This window comes from Rhinolophus sinicus, linkage group LG05, assembly GCF_036562045.2.
Source record: "Rhinolophus sinicus isolate RSC01 linkage group LG05, ASM3656204v1, whole genome shotgun sequence".
Classification (NCBI taxonomy): Eukaryota; Metazoa; Chordata; class Mammalia; order Chiroptera; family Rhinolophidae; genus Rhinolophus; species Rhinolophus sinicus.
Genome location: NC_133755.1, coordinates 95,903,269 through 95,923,650, shown reverse-complemented (window position 1 = coordinate 95,923,650; position 20,382 = coordinate 95,903,269). Strand labels below are relative to the sequence as shown.

At 36.5% G+C, this 20,382-nt stretch overlaps 1 protein-coding gene across 1 annotated transcript in view; it reads left to right on the top strand.

Moving 5' to 3' along the window:
- LOC109448871 (uncharacterized) overlaps positions 1-20,382 on the top strand; it is a 214,662-nt gene that overhangs the window by 42,780 nt on the left and 151,500 nt on the right. The gene's annotated exons all lie outside the window — the stretch shown is intronic.

Sequence of the window (20,382 nt, the reverse complement as noted above, 5' to 3'; positions counted from 1 at the left end):
CTCCCAGATGACGTATCTCTGTGAAGATGAAGAAGTTATTTAACCTCTTTGTGCCTCAGTTTCCTCACTTGCAGTAATAGCTGACTTTTAGGATATCTTATACGTTGCATAAATATCAGGAGGCTGGTTAGCAGAGTGCCTGAAGCATTGGAGGCCTCACTCAAAAGCAACTATTATTCTTCCTTAATTTTGCATTGCATGCAGTATTGCCAACCTGCTTATCTAGGGAAAATATTAAAACTCGTATACCTATTATTGATTTAAATTGAAAGTGTATGAAAATAAATCCATGCTGGACTAAAATATAGGATGAAACATTTAGTTTCAATATATACATCAGACCAGCAAAAGTTAACAGTAGTACTAAGATATAAAATACAAGGTTTAAATCTCCTCAATGCTTCTCCTTGTATTTTGGGACAATTTGGTATTATTAGCAAGTCCTGGAGGTTGATCCAGTAGGAAGAATGGGGAAGTTCTGGGGAATGGTGAAGCAGCACAAATAAATATGAATTTGACTGGCTTCTCCTTGGCCCATTTACACAGTCTCGCTATGTCAGCAGTTGAAAGTCCACAAGTTACAATGATGCCAAAACTTAAAGAGAAATGATTTCTATTACAAATACTGGAAAGAAATTTAAAAAATGGATCCATTATGATTTGACTGACATGTACAGGGTAGTTGTATCCTTAACAGACATTACTCAGTGCTTACTACATGAAGATTCCAATCAATGCAGGGAATAAGAAACCAATTTGACCATCATGCAGTTTATAGTATAATGATGGGTGGGGAGATTTATAAGCAGGAATGTTTGTTATGGAAGTATGGGTGCATTAGTTTAATAAATACAGGTTAGTGTCTCTTTAGTTTGGCACAGGTTTTAAAAAGGAGAGGATTTTAATTTGATCAAAATATAGCATTTGCTGTTTATACAGGCAGGTCAGCAAGTTACAGTGACATATTATGATTTGAACTTAAAATTCACAATATATCTGCGTTAAAAATCTCTCCTCTTTTATGGTCTTGCTGAGTTTCTTATGATTTTTCTAAATCCCTTTGATATTGATGAATTGTTTTCTCCAAGAGTCAGTGGACAGGTCGGCCTAGAAGAATATTGTTTGGCGTCTTTAAATGATTTTCCAATAGAAGAAAATGAAAAGGCCTTTCCCAGACTGAGAAATCACAAGTGGGTCATCTGTGTGGTAGAGGCAGTAATAACTAATATTAACTATGTTCTTCTTATTACATTGATTACAGAAATGATTGTATACAGATGTCCTCACAGTACCCCTGGGAGGTGAGGCTTACTAATTTTAGTTCTACTTTGCACTGGAGTAATTGAGATTTTCAGAGACCGTGTAATTTTCCCACAGCTCTGCAGTTGGTGGAAGTGGCCATAAACTACAGATGTAGTGCTCTTGAACCCCTGACTCTGTTGTACAGTAGGTGGCCATGGGGCCTCTCTTGCTAGCATAGTGCAACCTCCATCCCTCCCCAGTGAGGCTTGGACCACTGGTTCCTATAGCTGCATGTCTGCAGGGGGCTACCTCTGCCGCTTTGTGACCCTGCTGATCACAGCAAAAAGATAATCTCCCACCATCACCACCACCACTCCTCCAACGAAGTCCCAACCATGGGTCAGGCCTTGTGCATTACATGGATTTTCCATTTTTATTCTCAAATCAACTCAAAAAAATATCATTACCTCCAATGTATAGATGAAAAAAATCTAGGCTCAGAGGTTTAATAAATTGCTCATGTGACAGGGGTCGATTTACTCAGGACCTGTGTTTTTACCCACTGAACTAAGCTGCAGCCTGCAGCAGAGGGCTACAAACCATTGTCTCCTGCCAGGGGTTGGACTTTCTGAGAATTCAGTAAATGCACCCACATAATGTAAACTCAGAATAAACCGAAAGAAGCTCATCTTCATTTTGATATTTGGCAAACCTGTTGCAGTGTCCTGCTGGTCCCGGAAAAACTGTTCTATCTCCATTTCTCATGCTTGTAACTTTAACTGATCTTCTGAATCCCTTTGTACAATTAAGTACTTCTCCTTACAATAAGTGTGTTTTTCTCCTTATCCATATATGTCCATTTTCCTACATGCACACAAACTACACAAACATATGAGCTAATGTTTTTAAGATGCAATTGTGTACTCATTTTTGTTTTTACTGCCTATGAAATAATGTTTTATAGATCTATTTCTTCTATCACTAAAAACAGTATTGATCTGTGCTTATCAGGCAGGCATCTCATAAAACTTTGGGCAATGTTTTCCAAAAGGAAAATTTTTAAACTGTTTTCATATAATATTTCTATATCAAATGAATAGGGATTTTTGAACAAAGGAAACATAATATTTATTCATAATAGTTATTTCTTCTTTATGCAAATTTCTTAAATTCTAGCATTCAGAGAACACTTCTTTAAAAAGTTATCATGGTTCACACCTCTTAGTAAATAGCAGATGTTGACAATGAATTTTAATCTTTTTTATGATTATTACAGATATATTTTAACCATACTGGAAAAGTGAACATAATCCATAGTGAGGTCTTAAATGAGAATTCTAAAAGAAAATTCTAGATGGTGAAGAAAAGTGGGTGAATGCAGCAGTTTTTCATTGTGACAACAGTGCCACCTAATGTTTGATCTAGGACTCAAAACAATGTATGTTTTGGCTCGGAATCATACATCTCTGTTCATACACAGGATAAAATTTAACACTTTAAATGTGAATACAACTGGATAAATTACATTTCTGTTTAAAAATAAAAAGCATATAAATTGAATTCTTTTAATTATTTCAATATAGAAAATACTAATTTTCTCACATAGCCTAAGAAAGGTCAGGAGTATTTATTCCAAGTAGAAGCAGAAAACTGCATCTCTATTATCTTATTTATTAAAGATAAGATTAATTTCAAATTAATCTATTACAGTAAAATTTTATCATTACAAATTGGAACTTAAGGGTTGCTGTCTCTGTGAATTAGTGAAACACATGAATTGCAATTTTGTATTTCGTTTTAAAAATGTAGACTCTTACATATACTTATCAAGATGCATTGTCTTGGAGGGCTCTTAGCAAATATCCAAGAATGATAGGTAATTATATACAGTAACTCTTTTGGATGCAGGTCCAGACATTTAAGGTAACTAAGAATTATTTGTTTCCTTAAATCGATTAAACTCACCCAAGTTCTTATTCTTGCTACTATGTCAAAGTAGTACAGATGTAGACATCAGTCTATCATTTATCCAAATTTTCAAAGGTGCAGAGTAACAGATTCAAAATAGATGTTATTTGGTTTAAACATTTTTACCTATCCTTTTGTTTTTTGATATTTCTAAAATAATTTAAAAACAGACTGTTTTATAAAACATATTTAACTAGTCACAAATATGTACTTACACAAACATTTAAAATTTGTTAATGCAGTTATTATGTGCCCACGGTGTAGCTACTTTACTTTGGAAGAAATTTGAAGCTCATGTTTAAATGATACAGGATTTTAGTTCTTGAACACTACTAATGATTCCCTAAAGTAACTCAGTTCTGACTTTCCTATTATATATGAAGCCAGCTCTGTACCTTCCTATGAGCAAGAGTAGACCATTATTTCTCTGCTCTTCATTGGTAGTTCCCTACTTCATTGAGCATGAATTCTCCTGAGAAGGGAAGAAAAGAGGATAATAACAAACTTTTGGCTCCTTTTCCTTTTCTTTGTACATAGTATGTGCTCAACAGATGTTCGCGTCCTCATCCCCTGCTTAAAGGAGTGTAACCTTATGTTTCATTTACCAGAGATTTCATTCCCCAAGCATTCTAGATAATGAATAGGATGTTGTTTTATGCTGAACCCAAATACTTCACAGCCTCAGCCTCCTTTGATATAATTTGTTGTTAGTTTTATGCCTAGTTTATGACGAGAGAAACTGAGGTACACAGAACATATTCATGAGGGAGTTTGTGGCAGGTTCTGTTAATTAATTAACATAATATAGTAATTAACAATCTCATTCTCCCTTCTCCACCCCTCACAGGGGCCAATGAGGAGTGTGCAGAAACATGTCAGGTGTCAGGAGTGTTTCTGGGAAAGATTTGGCTTCTTTTTAAAAGAGACTGAATTACTGGCTTCACCTTTCCCTTTTCTCTTTCTTCTTCCCATGAACATGAATTTGATGACCGTAGTTTTAGCAGCCATTTTATATCTGTTATAGAAAGACCATGATGCTTTAAAAAATGGTGGCCCTGGTATCACTGACTTAGTGAATCAAATCCGTCAACCACCTATTCCAGACTTCTTCTTATGTGAAAGAAAAAAACACTACTTAAATCATTATTCGCTGGATTTTCCAATACTTGCAACTGAAAACCATCCCAAATGGTCTAGAAGTAGAAGCGCAGGTTGCAGTAATTGAGCCTCCAGGCACAGTGCCCTCCATAACTGCCAGAAATGAAGTCAGTGACTGATCCATGCCAATGATTGGCATCATGGAAGACACAAGATCACCAAGAATCAGTTAATCAATAAACACTTGAGTGACTATTTCAGAGTGGACCACGTTTGATACTGTAGGGCACAGCTGATACAGGATATAGGCTTTTGCACAAAAGAACTCAAATCCATATGAAAAAAATAAATGGCTAACATGACAAAATATCTGCTGTGTGACAAAGAGGTGGACAGGCAGCATTTACTTAAATTAAAAGCGTGTTTATAAATACAGACTTTGGTAGTTATGTGGATGTAGATGGAGAGAAAGGGAAAAGGCATTCCAGGTAGAGGAACAGTATGGGAGAAAGTCCAGAGGCTGTCACTACAAAGTGTGGTTTCTATGAGTTGAGAAGTGGTCATTAAGGAGCTATGTTCATACGAAAGCCTCAGACAGTTTTTTGTTTTGTTTTTTTCAGTTTTATGTTTGCTTGATTCTATAAGCAGGTGATTTGATTTCTTTTATCACGGAATATGATGAGCAATTGAAAGAAAGTGAAATACATAGTTAGAGAAAACGATGACACTGGGAAATTAAGCAGAGATAATCTAAACTTAGGGCAATACACAAGAAATTCTTCATGGCTAAAGACTTCAGAAAGTAATCAATACAAAAGCAAATGTAAAATCACGTGACTGATTTCAGAGGCAATACCTGAAATCCTGCCTCTGACCAAACACCAGTCATTAGGGCATGAGTGACATGAAGGAGCAACGAGTGGTGGAAAGTGATGGCGCATAGACGGAAAAGTGGCCTCCAGATCCATCTCAGTGCTTTTTGTCCTTCACTTAAATGATGGGCATGCAATTCAGAGTCAGCAGCATCTAGATTACACCCTGATATTTGGAGTTTTTGTCTGAACTCTTAGTATTTGAATTTTTGTTTTCTATCTTCCTCTCTCTCTCTCTCTCTCTCTCTCTCTCTCTCTCTCTCTCTCTCTCTCTCTTTCAGAAAATATTTATCAAGTGATTATGAACGGTTAAGGCAATGGGGATAACTTCTATCCATCCTTGCCTTTGCTGTTCAATCACCCACACACATAGAACTACTGGATTTTAAATGTAATTTTGGAGACCTAATGTTTACAATGCAAGGCACAATCAAAAATTTATTACACAGTCTTACCTGAAAAAGTTCTTCTAATTCTTGGAAAATGACAGAGAGAAACACTTTCTGCAATTTGGAGTCAATAACTTTAATTTAGTCATCTTCCCAAGAAGGAGGTAATAAAAGACCATCTTTCCTCAGTTTTTCCTCATGCACATAAATGTTCCATTAATTATAATTCTTATCCACATGGAATTTTATTGTAAAATATTTCACTTCTGTCACCTTCAAGTATCATTTCCCTGTCTTACTTTTCACTTTTTCCAGTTTCATTGTATGTGTACTTCAACATCTTTTTTTTTAATCTAGTCTTAGATTCTTATTTTAAATCACACTTTCTCTGGGTTTGTTAAAAATAAAATCCTTGTTATAATTTCCTGAATCCTAAAAGTGTGTGTGTGTGTGTGCACGCGCGCGCACATGTGCACGCATGGTTATCCAGGAGGACTGAATGGACAGAGTAGGGTATCAGGCACATAAAAGATACACAATTGTTATAAAAGAGAAACAGAAGTGTTTTGGAGGAAAATTAGATTTAAGAAATCAAGAAAGGCATAAATAACAAGAGAATCTACAGTTGGCTCTAGAAGTTTATAAGGGCACTTGAGTTCTTTAAAAGTAGCTTCAGTATAAACCAGATCTCATGAGCCTAAATTTTTCTATATTTGGGTTAGCCTGATTTCCCCTTCTTAAGCAATACAATAATGATCCTTATGTGGAGATGTGGAGGAAAGAAACTCTTGCTGTACAGATGCCAAAAGAGCTTCCCACTTCATGGGTTTTTGTGCTTGGTTTTTGCACAGGAATACTGGACCGTAAACAGCAGCCTCATCTAGACTTTCACTGAAACACTTTTCTTTTTCTTTTTTTTTTAAATTATGATTAGTTTTAGGTGCATAAAACAGTGTACTAGTTAGACATTTATACCCCTCACAAAGTGACAACCCCCTTCCCCAATCTACTACCCCTCTGATATCACACGTAGCCATATATATATATATATAATTGATATTCATTGAAGACATTTCAAGGTGAATTCTCAGTTCCATATGAGGCCTCTATACTCCTAGCTGATTTCACCATCTATAGTAAAGATGCAAAGGTAACCATTAGTGACATAATATGCTGATAAAAATGGGGCTGAGGAGTGGACTACAGAAGTTAGACCAATTAAAATCCTTTCCTTTTACATAAACTTATTTAAGTAATTCTTTGAAGGTTTTACTCTTTAAGCGCATATATTAAGAAAAGAGATGATGTAAAGAGAAGTCTGGAAAAGAGATTATGGAACACTTTTTTATTTGTTTTACTTTATCTGCCTTTTTCTCTTATTTTTATAATATGAATATGATACAATGATGATTTCCATAACCGTCATTTCATAGTGTGCCTTTTAAGTGATTATAGTACAAAGTGAGGTCGTGGCATTTGTGTCTTTAATTATTTCAGTAACTACTTTGAGTGCCTTCTGTGTACCAGGCATTGTTGGAACGCCTGGGGATATAAAAGTGAACAAAACACCACAGTGCCTTAATGGAGCTTTTTTTTTTTTTTTTTTTTTGAATAGCAGAGATGATAAACAAACTAAAATAGGTGGTATTTTACATGGTGATAAATACTAGTTGTAATTTGAAATGGAGTAGTCAGGATAGGCCTCACCGAGCAAGTGTATTTGAGTAAACACCTGGAAAAGATGATTAGAGCTCTGTGAATATCTGGGAAAACAGTCACCCAAGAAGAAAGATCATTTGATGTCAAAATCACATAAGGCATTGGAAGATTTGGGGCAGAGGAGAAACTTGATAAAACTGATAATTTGGCTGCTCATTTAAGAATAGACTGGAGCAAGGTGAAGAATGAAGCTGGGAGACCAGTAAAGAGGTTCTTGCAATATTCCTGGTGAGAGATGATGGTGTCACGGAGCAGAATCACTGGGGAGGAGGTGATGATAAATGGTAGGATTCTAGACACACTGAGAACATAGAACCAGTAGGATGTGCTGATGGGCTGGATGATATGAGGTGTGAGGAAAGTGATTCCAAGTATTTGGTCTGAGCAACTGGAAGCATGGAGTTGCAGCTGCCATTTACTGAGATGGGAAAACTTTGCAAAGGAACGGTTTTAAGGAAGACAATCAGGAGCTCATTTGGGGCACATTAAGTTTAAGATGCCTGTTACGGATCTAAGTGGAGATGTGGGGTACCAACATTACACAGCAGTCAGAGTACAGGGAGAGTTCAGAGGCCTTCTTATACTTTTTAGAACATATAAATAGTGTTAAAAGTCACTCACTAGACTGTAAGAAATCACCAAAACAGTAAGTGAGGACACACAAAACAGTGAGGGCCAAGGACGGAGCCCTGCCACATTCCACAGTTAAGAGTTCAGGGAGATGAGGAAGAACTAACAAAGGCATACCTGTCTCCTAGAAATCTGGCTGGAGCAGAAGGGCAACAGTGTTGCTCACTTGGAAAATCATCAAATTTTATGATAATAAGTAAAATTTTGTCCTATAGTAAGTTTCTAGCCTATAATGTTTTTTGTTCAGTTCCATGAAAGAAATAATAGAACATCTGTTGCAACTTGGCCTAACCACTAATTATAAATTGTGTGAAGTTGTGGTGACCTGAAATCCTTAAAAACTTCAATTGACAGGATATTGATTTTCAGATCATGGGAATTAAATTTGATGCATATTGAAAGTGTTCTCTTAAAACAACTGGATTATATTGAGAGACAAATTCATGAAGGATTGACTTGAACGGAGGTTTTTCTTGTTTGTTTTTTCAGAAGCATTTTATCAATGTAACAATCATGCAGATAGATCATACTGATTAGGCATATGGAAAATGAACACAGCATAGCATTTTATGATGATTTCCCAAGAACATGAACTATATACTATAGCTTGCTCCACAACCACATAAACACTTAGAAAAAAATAGCTATTTCTACTCATGGGCCTTGTTTCTTTATGAACAAGTGAAATATTGTTTTGCGCTCTGGCTGTCATTAAATGGTTGACAGATTTGGGAATGGGATGTAACAAGATGTCCACAGTTATCCAAAGCCAGTTCTTCCTCTAGTACAAAATATAAATCAGTCATCCTGATGATTATCAAACTATGTCCCTGGTGAAACAAACTGGTAAGTAAATGACATGAGTTTCCTACTTCTACAATTGGAACAGATTTGCTACATGCATTTTAAAAAGCTGGGCCATTTTATAAAACATGGCACCAATTTTTTTCTATACCTAGGAAAAAATAAAAATATAGATGCTTGAAAACTATTTCTTCTAAGCTCTGGAAAGCTCACCCTGATGCAAAGAGGTAACCTACTAAAATATGAAGAACAATTTATTTTCCCCATCAGATGTCATTTTAAGTAGGAGCTAAAAATGACAAAATGAGATTCCATTTGGAGAAAAAGCAAACTTGCATATTTGGCCTGTAGACAGTCAAGAACAAGAATAAAATACAGAAAGTGATCTTGCCAAAGAACTTTGTAACAGGAAGGTGGACAGCTTATGAGATGACGCTACAATCAGTCAGAGCTATGATATTGAGTCTGAAAAGGCTAATGTTATTTAGAGATGCAGGTATAGAGTCATCAGGTTGTGGAGCTGGAAGATGGTAGCTCCCCCTCTAACGACAAAGAAATTTCATTTCAGAGCCCCGTTTGCTTAGAGATATCTCATTTTGAAAGCAATGCAGACAAGTTTGGAAACCGTCAGAAGAAATATGCTGCCATGATTAAGAGACTGATGAACAGGAATCCTGGAATAGTCAAGCAATTAAGCCTAAATATAAAAATCTGACTAAGCAACAGCACAGTATGAATGTAATTGCTATCAAAGCATAACAACTGAGGAAAGATTGTTATTGAAAGTGGGGCATCGGACAATATTAGAAAATCAATTTCTTTTTTTTTTTTTTCCCTAAATGACAATGCTGTTATGAAATTGTCTTTCCAAAGAAATAACACAACAGGTAGAGTTTGATTCAATGAAGGATCCTCCTGACCAGGATACCCACTCTGTCCCCAACAGTGGTAAAAGAAGACCATTCATAGTTCTGAGATCTGTCAAAATTCCTGAAAGACGAATGGTAATGCCCAGGACAATCACTCATAATCAAGCGAGTGAACATAATAATCATTATCATAACATAACCCTATGTAGGTACCAGGTACTGTTTTAAACACTGTACGTATAGTAACTTATTTAATCCTCACGCACATTTATTAATGTTAGCTTCATCTTGTAGTTGAGGAAACTGAGGCACAGTGAGCTAGTATGTGCTAGAGTTGGGATTCAGGCCCATGCACTTCTTCCACAGCCGAAGTGCTTCACCTCAAGCTGTGCTGCTGTGCATACACTCCCATTCTTCTCCTCGGAAGGACTACATCTCCTCCTCTGCCACCCACACAAATAGTTAAGACCTTGCCCCGAAGTTGCTGGACGGCTATTATATCCCCTTCCCATAATGTTAGCCCACACAAAATAGAACTGGCAGGTGTGAAATCAGGATATGACTCAGAGTCACAGGAAGTCTCCACAGTGGGGCGGCAACTAACTTAAGTCAGGGAGGGGGCGGGAATTGGTTTTGAGTTATTAAGAGCAAATCTCGGTATGCTCAGTTGTATATGCACTAAATAATCATGCAGTGAGTCAGGTTAGTGGAGTTAGAACTTTGGTGTCAGGCCTAATTTTGAATCCTTACTGTTCCGTATTTTAGGCAAGGTATTTAACTTCTCATAGCCCCATTTTTCTCATCTATAACTTAAGGACAGTGATGTTTACCTGGCCAGATAACTATAAAGGTTTCATATATGTATATATTAAAATAATACAGAGTAGATTACATAGGAGTATAATCTATTAGTATTCAAGGTGTAGGCTTAAACCTGTCCAAGCATAAGAGAACCAAAGCTCAACCAAAGAATCCTTGGCGCAGCAGTCAAGGGAGTTGTGATTTAGTAATCAGGGACCTGGCCTGTGCAGAATCTGGGATGGGAAGAGCACAGACTACACTGGAAAGATCAATGGAGATAATGAACAGGGATCCTGGAATAGTTAAGGAATTAGGAAACTGAAGCAGGGTCAAGAACATGGCCAGGATTGTGCCTAGAAAGGTGAATTAGGGCAAATTTCTTTGCCATTAAGCACGCCCTTTTAATATGACAGCTTTTAGGTTGTCTAAGCAGCACCACTCTTGAGCTTTCACTCTTAAAGAGTCTTGCTCCATCAATAGTAGTTTTTCTTTTTTTAAAAGAAGCCCACATTCTGTTATCTTCAACTTAGGATTCTTGGGATCGCATACAGTTAAAGCACCAGATACAGACTGGGACAGAACAGGGTTTTAATACTTACTAGCTTTGTACAGTTGAGGAGGCTATTTAACCATTCTGTGCCTAAAAACAAGTCTCAAAATAGCTGCCTCAAAAGGGTACTGCAAAGATTCAACAAGGTAACGTAGAGGGCTAAATATTAGGTATAACCATTTAGAAGAGCAAACACATTTAGAGTTCATTCCATCTTGGATTCTTACTGCACTAACAGAGAAGAAAAAGGAGAGTGATGAAGATTTTAAATTTAATATGTATATAAATTGCATAAACATAGAATGATTATTTTACTTTACCTCAGCACCACCTGGGTAAATATTTCAAATCAGGACTCTTTCTCCAAACTCTCAGTGGTCTTTTTTTCTCTACTCCTTTCAAAGGTGCAGGATGGAGTGTGCATCTATGTAATCTTAATGCAGGGAGGAGAGATCTGGGTTCCCTTGCTACCTTTTAAGTTTGTTCAGGTCTCCAAAAGAAACATGGCTTCTCTGGACTGATGCCCAGATGTTTAGAGGCATGACTCAACCTTGCTTGTTCTTGCCTACTCAATGAAACAGATAAGTCATTTCCTCTTTCCTGAATCATGAATTTTCTCTTTACTTTATAATTCTCATCAGTAATTTCTCCTTTTTTAAACAAACACATAACTCTTTTGATCTCATATCCTCACCTAGCTACCACTCCATTTCTTTTCTTCACTTTACAGCAAAACTTCTGTAAAGATTTATCTCTGACTTCTCTCTTCAACTCCCACCAGCCAGACTTTGTTTTCCAAAACACCACTGATATTGCTCTTATCAAGGTCACTGAAGACCACTGTGAAGACAAATCCAACGGCCAATCTTCAGGTTTATCTTGAGAGCCCTCAACAGCACTTCACAAAGATGGTCACCCCCTCCACCCTGAAATGCTCTTTTCAATGGGCTTCAAGGACACATTTTTCTCCTGATTTTTCTCCAACTTAAATGGAATGCCCCTACTCTTTGGCTCATCTTTACCTTCCCATCTTTTAAGTATTGAATTATATTTGGCTTACTCTTTGGCTCCCTTTTTTCTTTATCTGTTCTAATCTGTTGATGACTTCATCCAGTTTCATATCTTTAAATATATCTATATGTTGACCTCATCTATATCTAGACCTCATTCCTGAAGAACAATGTCATAGGTATAACTGTCTCAGTATCTGGTAAGTATCTCAAACTTAACAGGCTTGAAATGAATTACCGATGTTTTCTCCACCCCCAACCATTTTTCTCCCAGTTTTCTCCTCAGTAAAAAGCAATTCTGTTTTCCCAGTTGTTCAAACACGTTGGAGTCAATTTTGACTCCTTTCGTTTTATTAACTCTCATCTTCTATTCCATCAGCAAACCTTGACAGTTCTACATCAACGTACCCACATCAAGTCACTTCCCAGGATCTGATGACTTGTCATCACCTTTACCATTATCGCCCTGGTTCGAGCCATGATCAGTTTTGCCATCCTTCTAGTTGGTCTCTCTGCTTTTGCCTTTCGTCCCTTCAATCTATTCACAACACAGCAGCTAGAATGATTCCCTTAAAGGCAAGTGAGATCAAGCCATTTTTCTATCAAAACCTCTATCAAACTCTCTGTCACTCAGGATAAAAGCAAAGCTCTCACATTAGCCTTTAAAGCCCTGACAGATCTGAGCTCTTACCTTTTACTCTTCCTCTCTCATTCTGTTGTAGACCTAAAGTCTTCCTTGAAATGCCAGCCATGCTTCCATCTTAGAGCCTTTGTTGATGCTGTTGTTCCCAGTGCCTGGGACGTTCTTCCTTCATATATATGTGTTGTATGCTTTCTTTAGGTCTCCCAGTAATGTTATCTTCTCACCCAGACTTTCCCAGAATACGTTTCCTAAAATTGTATAAACAACACTTTAAGCCTTTTCTTCTTTATATTTATTCTAGAGTGTTTACCATCCTCTAACACATTAAATTTTATGCTTACTTATTGCATGATGTTATTATTTTATTGACTGATTTTAGTTTTTGGTCTCCATGCACTAGGATTTAAGTCCCATGTGAACAAGGACTTACTTATCTTTCATTTTGGGTACTCATATATCCCCAGGGTATAGAACAGTGTCTGATACATAGTAATTACTCAATAAGTATTTGTTCAATGAGTCAAATGAGTGAGTAAGTGAATGGCACTCTCACTATGACTTGTTTCTTTTATCTAAGATTTTTAATACCCAGTTGAAACCTCACCTCTTTCATAAAGCCTTTGTTGACGTCTCTATTTTCTCTGTCCCCTGAAATATAATGCTATTTTTTTTAAAAGAGCACAGTCCACTTGGACATTAAACTCTCTCTCTGTTTTTCTAGCTATTAGTTTATCTGTCTTTAATTGAATTCATATATTTTGTGTAGCATTGTTTTCTCCCCCAACCAGATCATGTATGGAATTCAAATCGTATTTCTTTCTTATCTGATTTCCTGCCATTCTGTCTTCCATCATTCCCTACACAATTCTACCATAATTCTATAAAATTCAGTAAGCTCATAATTGATGAATGAATAAATGAAAAATTTCAGAGCTGTTTCAATTACTTAGGAAATTTTTCAGGTAAATTGAACACAAGGAAGGTTGACCTACCTACAGTTTGGATACTTTTTGTAGAAAATAAAGATTTCATATTTAGCACTTCAACTATGTTTTCTAATTAAAGTGGAGAAAGTAAGGTTTTCATTGTAAAGGTAAAGTAATAAGTATGGAACTACTTCAAACTCATTTCATCATAATACTTCAAAAGTCTGAAAATATGCCTCAAGGGCAGAAAAAAATATATAAGCTGTTCATAAACGTTGATGACCGCTTCCATTTCTAGAAAAATCTACAGTTCCAAATTTCTATGTGTAATAAATGGGAAAATCTTTTACCTCATATGCATTATACATTCCATTTTTAAACAAACAGAAAACGAGCTCTGGTTACAAAACAGTCAATTAAATAAATGTTTGTGCATTTCACTTCAACTTTCTAGAATTGCTTGGTCTACTCATGCAAAAAATAGAGATGGAATGAATAAGATTCACTTGAAGAACTCGCAAAGAGTGTTCAGAAAACACACATTTGAGAACTGTGTTTTTCTAGCACAAATGTGAAGAATGGACTGAAGAAGGCTAGACTACTTTGGACTTTACTACAGCTCAGCAAGTTTAAACAATTATGGTTTGGACTAGGGTAATGATAGGGTAGGGACAGAAGGGGATGTGTTGGAGAACAATTTAGGACGCACACTTTCCAGGGCCTGGTATGGGAGGTGAGAGAGTTTCTCAGAGTGACTCTGGCATCTGGTGATGCTGTCACTGAGATGGGATCAGTGGAAAAGTTGTAGGTTGAACGAGAGCATAAACTTTGTATTTGACGTTGAGTTTGAAAACTTTTAGAGACATCTCAGTGGAGCTATCAAGCAGAAAGGCAATCATATGTTAGTGGGTCCGGAAATTAAAGAAATACAGACGTGATTTGGTGTTCATTAACATGTGGCTTGTACTTAAGTCTGTGAACGTGGGTGAAGTTTCCTAAGGAAAAGGCTTCAATAGGGAAGGCCTCAACCCTGAAGGACTTTAACATTTTATGGACAGAGTGATAGGTGAGAAGTCAAATAAGATGAAGACTAAAAATGCCCATTGACTTTAAAGCCATTGAGGTGTTTGGTGACGTTAGTGAAATCGATTTTATGGAATAAGTGGAAATAAGATAGTAGTTGGTTGAGGAACGACTGGCAGAGGAGGAAATATAGAAAGTATAGAATGTTTTAAGAAATGTGAAGAGGAGGTGAGCAGGTAGTGAAAAAGTATCCCATGAAAGGACATTACAGACAAGAAGGCTTTCCCCACCTCTCTCCTTCCCTTCTTTCTTCCTTCTTTCCTCCCTTCTAATAAGGGAGTGATTGAATCATGTTTTATGTCAACAAAAGCATACAGTTGATTGGGGAATTGGATTGTGAATAAATCTCGAAGAGGTTTGAGGGCATAGGACCCAAGGCACAGGCATAGGAGGTTAATGACTTCTATCTATGCTATGAAATGGTAGGATTTCCCAGGTTACCTAATCTGTACAAAAACTTTCGTCACATTCAGAGTTGCTGTCACAGTTTTTCAAGCTCAAACATGCTAAAGAGAACTGTGGAAAAAGGAAGGAGAAAAATTGGGGGGAAAGGTAGATAGAGCTATGGTTCTTTCAGAAATTGAACCATACAATTGAAACTGTTAAAATGAACATCAAATGGCCTCTCTCCTTCCTTGTCACTCAGCTCTTCTATCACTCTTCCACACACTGCTTATCATTTCATAAAGTATCTATCATGCCTTGGCAGGGCCTAAATATTTTAAATCCAGTAAAGAGGAATAAGTACTCCCTTGCTATGGATGAAAACTCTTGAGACTAACCCGCGGTAGGAAGGGATGTTCTGTTAATGTAACTGTGGGTGCATTTGGGTATCCCTTTGTCTTTTCTTACAGATGTATGAAGCTTGGAGGTAATGCCCTGCAGCCTGCTTGATGCATTACAAGATGATTTTCTCTCAGATCCATCTCACTTATTCCTGTAGAAATAATATTCTAGACCACAGTCATCCAACATAGAAAAAAATCAGCATACATTAATACGTGTATATTGACTACCCTGCCTTTCTTACCTCAGATAATGCACAGTGGATGACAATTACAACAGTTACTGTTTGTGTTTGTGTATGTGCCTCTCTGTGCTAGGCACTTCACAGTCTGTTATCGTTTCTTATCCTCTTTACAACCTTATGACATACTTGTTATGAGTCCCATTTTGCAGAAAGAAAAAAGGCTTAACAGAATTGTGAAGAATGAGAAGTAGACTTCCTCAGCTTGAATTTTTTATGTTCTGGCTGTGTGATTTTGGGCAAGTTACGTGCCATGCTGTGTCGCTATTTTTCTCATCTGTAAAAGAAGAGCAGAAGAGGAAGGCGAGAATGACTTTCTGAAGACCATTCCCCTGGGATTCTAACTCAGGTTTTGGCAGCTTTGGTTCTGAAACCTGTTCTCTTTCCAGAGGCACATGTAGAATGAAAATAGGAGGGCGACTCCAGCCTGGGAGTACTGGATACTGGGTTTTTCCACTCTCTCAGTAAGGGCCTAAAGGGAAGAAACTTCTGAAAGGGACATCGTGGGAGCAGCCATATAGAGAACACTTTTATAGCAACTCACAATGGATCCCCTGCGTACTATAAAGAAGCCATTGACATCAGAATGGTTTTCAAAAGAAGTTATTGACTTAATGTCATGTTGTCTAAAACCATCACCTTGACTTCTGTCATCAGAGTCCACACAAAGGATATTTCTTAGTTCAAACTTGGAATCAGAATTCCTTGGAAGCAGAATTCCTTTAAGGTTGTTGAGATTTGAATTACTAGGTATCGAAAAAAGAAAGATCTCCCAAAGCCTTTCCTCAAATATAATATAGTCACAAACATCTGCTTTTGTTTTGTTGATATTCTTTTCTTCTGTAAACACTAAAGAGAGCATTCTTTAGATCCCAGGAGTACCCAGTTTTTTAGAGAAAGAGACAGAAATTTGACATTTTACAGATTAAGTTTGGAAACACTGTAAAATAGTTTAAAAACTAGGCAGTGCTAATTTTTCTGTGACAAATGCCTACATGTCAACAGAGTTTTGTTTTTGTGTGTGGTAGCTGAAGTTCTGAGCTACATCCATGCAAAAAAACACTGGAAATGATTTTAACCAAATTTCAAAGATCACTCACCAATGGGTAAATGAAAGATAATGCCAATCTCTACACAGACATATCCTGCTTCTACTTATTATAGTAATTCTTCAACAAATATTTACTTAACACATACTATGTGTCCTATGCAGATTACATAGATACATACATATGTACATACATACATACATGAATGTGCAAATGTATTAATACTGCTCCAGTGTACAGAATTTCATAGTCTAGTGGAGGAGACCAATGACTGACAGGGCAATCTCAAGCTACCGAGGTCACAGAAGACTGATGCCTAATCTAGGGAATAATGGCAGGGTGATGAAGGTAAGAGAGGGGTGAAGAACAACTTCCCTAAGTAGGTGAGGTCAGAGCCAAGTTTCAAATGATGGAGGAGTTAGCTAGGCATTCAACTGTAAAAGGATCTTTCAAATAATAATAACATTAAATTTAAAAGCATAATTTAAGGTTAAGAAGATGGATTTTAGAGGTAGACTTCCTCAGCTTGAATTTTTTACATTCTGGCTGTGTGACTTTGGGCAAGTTATGTGCCATGCTGTGTCACTATTTTTCTCATCTGTAAAATAGGGATAATAATAATACCCATTGCAAAGGGTTATTGTAAGAATAAATACTATATGTAAAGCACTTAGAGAAGTCTTTAGCACGTTCTAAGCCGCATGTAACTATTTGCTTGTATTATGTAGATGTGAGAGAACAATAAGGATGCTTTCAGATTACCAGAAAAATATGTGTGTGGGCTGGAGTGGGGAGAACCATGAGGCTGGATGTGGTAGACAAAAGTCCACCCGATCTAGAAAGAGAAGTGAAAAACCAGAGATATGCATTACTTCTTCATTTAGGGTTGTCCCCTTTTTCTTATAAGTCTTTATCAAGTTGATCAAATGAAAAGAGATATTTCAGGCTAGAATATGCAGTAATACCCCTGTGAGCTCCATGACTTATTTCCTAGAGAGACCGTTATTTAGAGTAAACTCTAGTTCACGAACCCCCTGTGTTGTCACATTACATTCCTAAAGCTAAACATAATTTAGGAAATAAATGAAGTCCTTTCTAGTTGAAAACGTTTTCCACCTAGGAATGCAGAGTCCAGGTGGTGCTTTTGCTATTTTCATAAAGCATAATGATTCTTGTCTCAAGTGTTGCTCCCCAAAGTGAGCTGAGATCCGGGGACATCCACGGGAGGCATATGTTTGAGGAATTGTCACTATTAGCTGCCATTATTAGCTATTTCTTTTTTAGCCCAATCCAAAATGACAGGCATGTTTCCCAACCTTCTCACATTAAGCAAATTTTGTTAAAATAACTGTTCCCAAACGCGTGTTGATTGAGTCACTGCTGCCTTCCCTGCCCTGCCAGTCCATTCCATTATACCTTCCAGTCCATGTGCTTTTCTAAAGCAGAGTGTCCATCTGGAGTGGCAGATGAGGATGGCTGGTTTCCAATAGAACTAGCAACACTAGGCTAACATTTTTAATATGCCTTACTCTCCTTTTATAATTGAAGACTCCAGTTCAAATTTCACCTTGGGAATGAAAACCAGGATAATGAATGAAGCATTTTATTGAACTTGAAATTGAATACATGGCAAAGTAGACTGCATAGATTCCTGTAATGCTAAGCAGACATTTTCCCTCCTTACCATCAGAAAATAAAGAAGTAAATTTAAGATTTTTCTAAAATTTCTCAGTAAAATCTTACTTTTCTCTCATGCTAGTTCATATTGATGTATACTTCCTACAGGCATACAAGGACCTAATCTATGGCTCATTCATACTGGATAATCCTTTGAATTCATACTGTGGCATAATGTAAAGATGATGTACAGGCATATATTAATCCATAATTTGGCTCCATATTTATTAGCTATGTAATAAATTAGCTGTGTCAGTGGGTAAGTTATGCAATTTCTTTAAGTATTGCTTCTTCATCTGCAAAATTGGGCTAAAAGTATTTATGTTTCACAGTTGTTAGTATTATGTGTGGACAAGTGAATGCAACTCGCGTACTATCTGATACCTAACACATGTTCAAACGATGTTATTTAATCCTCAACAAAATATTGTATTGATGAGAATGAAGTACATAAATATAAATATAGCTTTTTTTCTCTTTTTTCGGCCCAAGTCTTTCTCTCACTTAGGAAAGTCTGACTCTAACAAGTGAATTATTGGTATCTTGAAGAGTTAATTTAGAATGCCACTACAACTATAATAATATAATGGTAGGCATTAATGTTGTTCTACAGTATAGTTCTATTTCCTTCTGGAAATGCAAACATAAAAAGTTTGTATTGCCTACTAGCCTTGTGGTTTAATGGGACCAAGTGTCTTGTTTCTGGTCAGTGAATGTGAACAAAGATGATGTGCATTTCTTTTGGGCTATTTAAGTGTTGACTCAAGACCCTTCAAAGTTCTTTTCCCTCTGGTATATCTACCATCAATTTCCAAGATGGTCGCTGCTCCATCAGTCAAGGTCCATGAATAACTGATAAGCTTCTCTGCTGATGGAAGTACCATCTTATCCATGGATTCCCTTTCCCTGCTTTCCCTTTATGTGGTTTTAGTTACCCATGGTCAACTGCAGTCTGGAAATATTAAATGGAAATTCCAGAAATAAACAGTTCATAAGTTTTAAATTGTGCACCATTCTCAGTAATATGATGAAATCTCACCTCATTACCTCAGTCCCACCTTTGTCCAGTGTATCCACACTCTATGTGCTCCCCACTTGTTAGTCACATCATAGCTGACACTCTTATCTGATCGATGGTCACAATATCACAGTGCTCATGTTCAAATAACCCTCCGAGTAGCCTAACACTACATCACAATGCCTATGTCATCCACTTAATTTCATCTTATCTCATAGGTATTTTATCATCTCACATGGTCACAAGAAGAAGAGTGAGGATAGTACAATAAAACAGAGAGAGTGAGAGAGAGAAGGGAAGAGAGAGACTACATTAACATAACTTTCATTATAGTATATTTTTATAATTGTTCTATTACTAGCTGTTGGTAATCTCATACTGTGCTTAATCTATAAATTAACTTTATCATGGGTATGGATGTATAGGAAAAAGCATATATATATATATATATATATTTATATGTTATATAGATGTATGTTTTATATATATATGTAGGATTATATATATATGTTTTATATATATGTATGTTTTGTATATATATATGTAGGATTATATATATGTTTTATGTATATATATGTATATATATGTGTATATATGTGTATATATATATATATATATATATATATATATATATATATATGTAGGATTCGGTACTATCTGCAGCTTCAGGCATCCACTGGGGGTCTAGGAACATATGCTCTATGGCTAAGGGGGATGGACTCTATACAGCATGCATGAGAAATAAACTTTTTTGTTTGAATGCTTAAGATATTGGGGATGATTGTTGCATAGTTTAATATAGCCTATCCTGACTGATACAATGAAAATAACATCAATAATAATAACATTTATGGAATGTTTATGTGCCAGACACTTTGTTTGTTGCCTCTATTCCCCTCAGTAATCTCATGATGTTGATAGATTATTATCATCATTCAATTTTTATAGATGAGGGAGCAGATACAAAGAGAAGGTAGGTTGTTTGTCCAAGGTGATAAAAACTTATA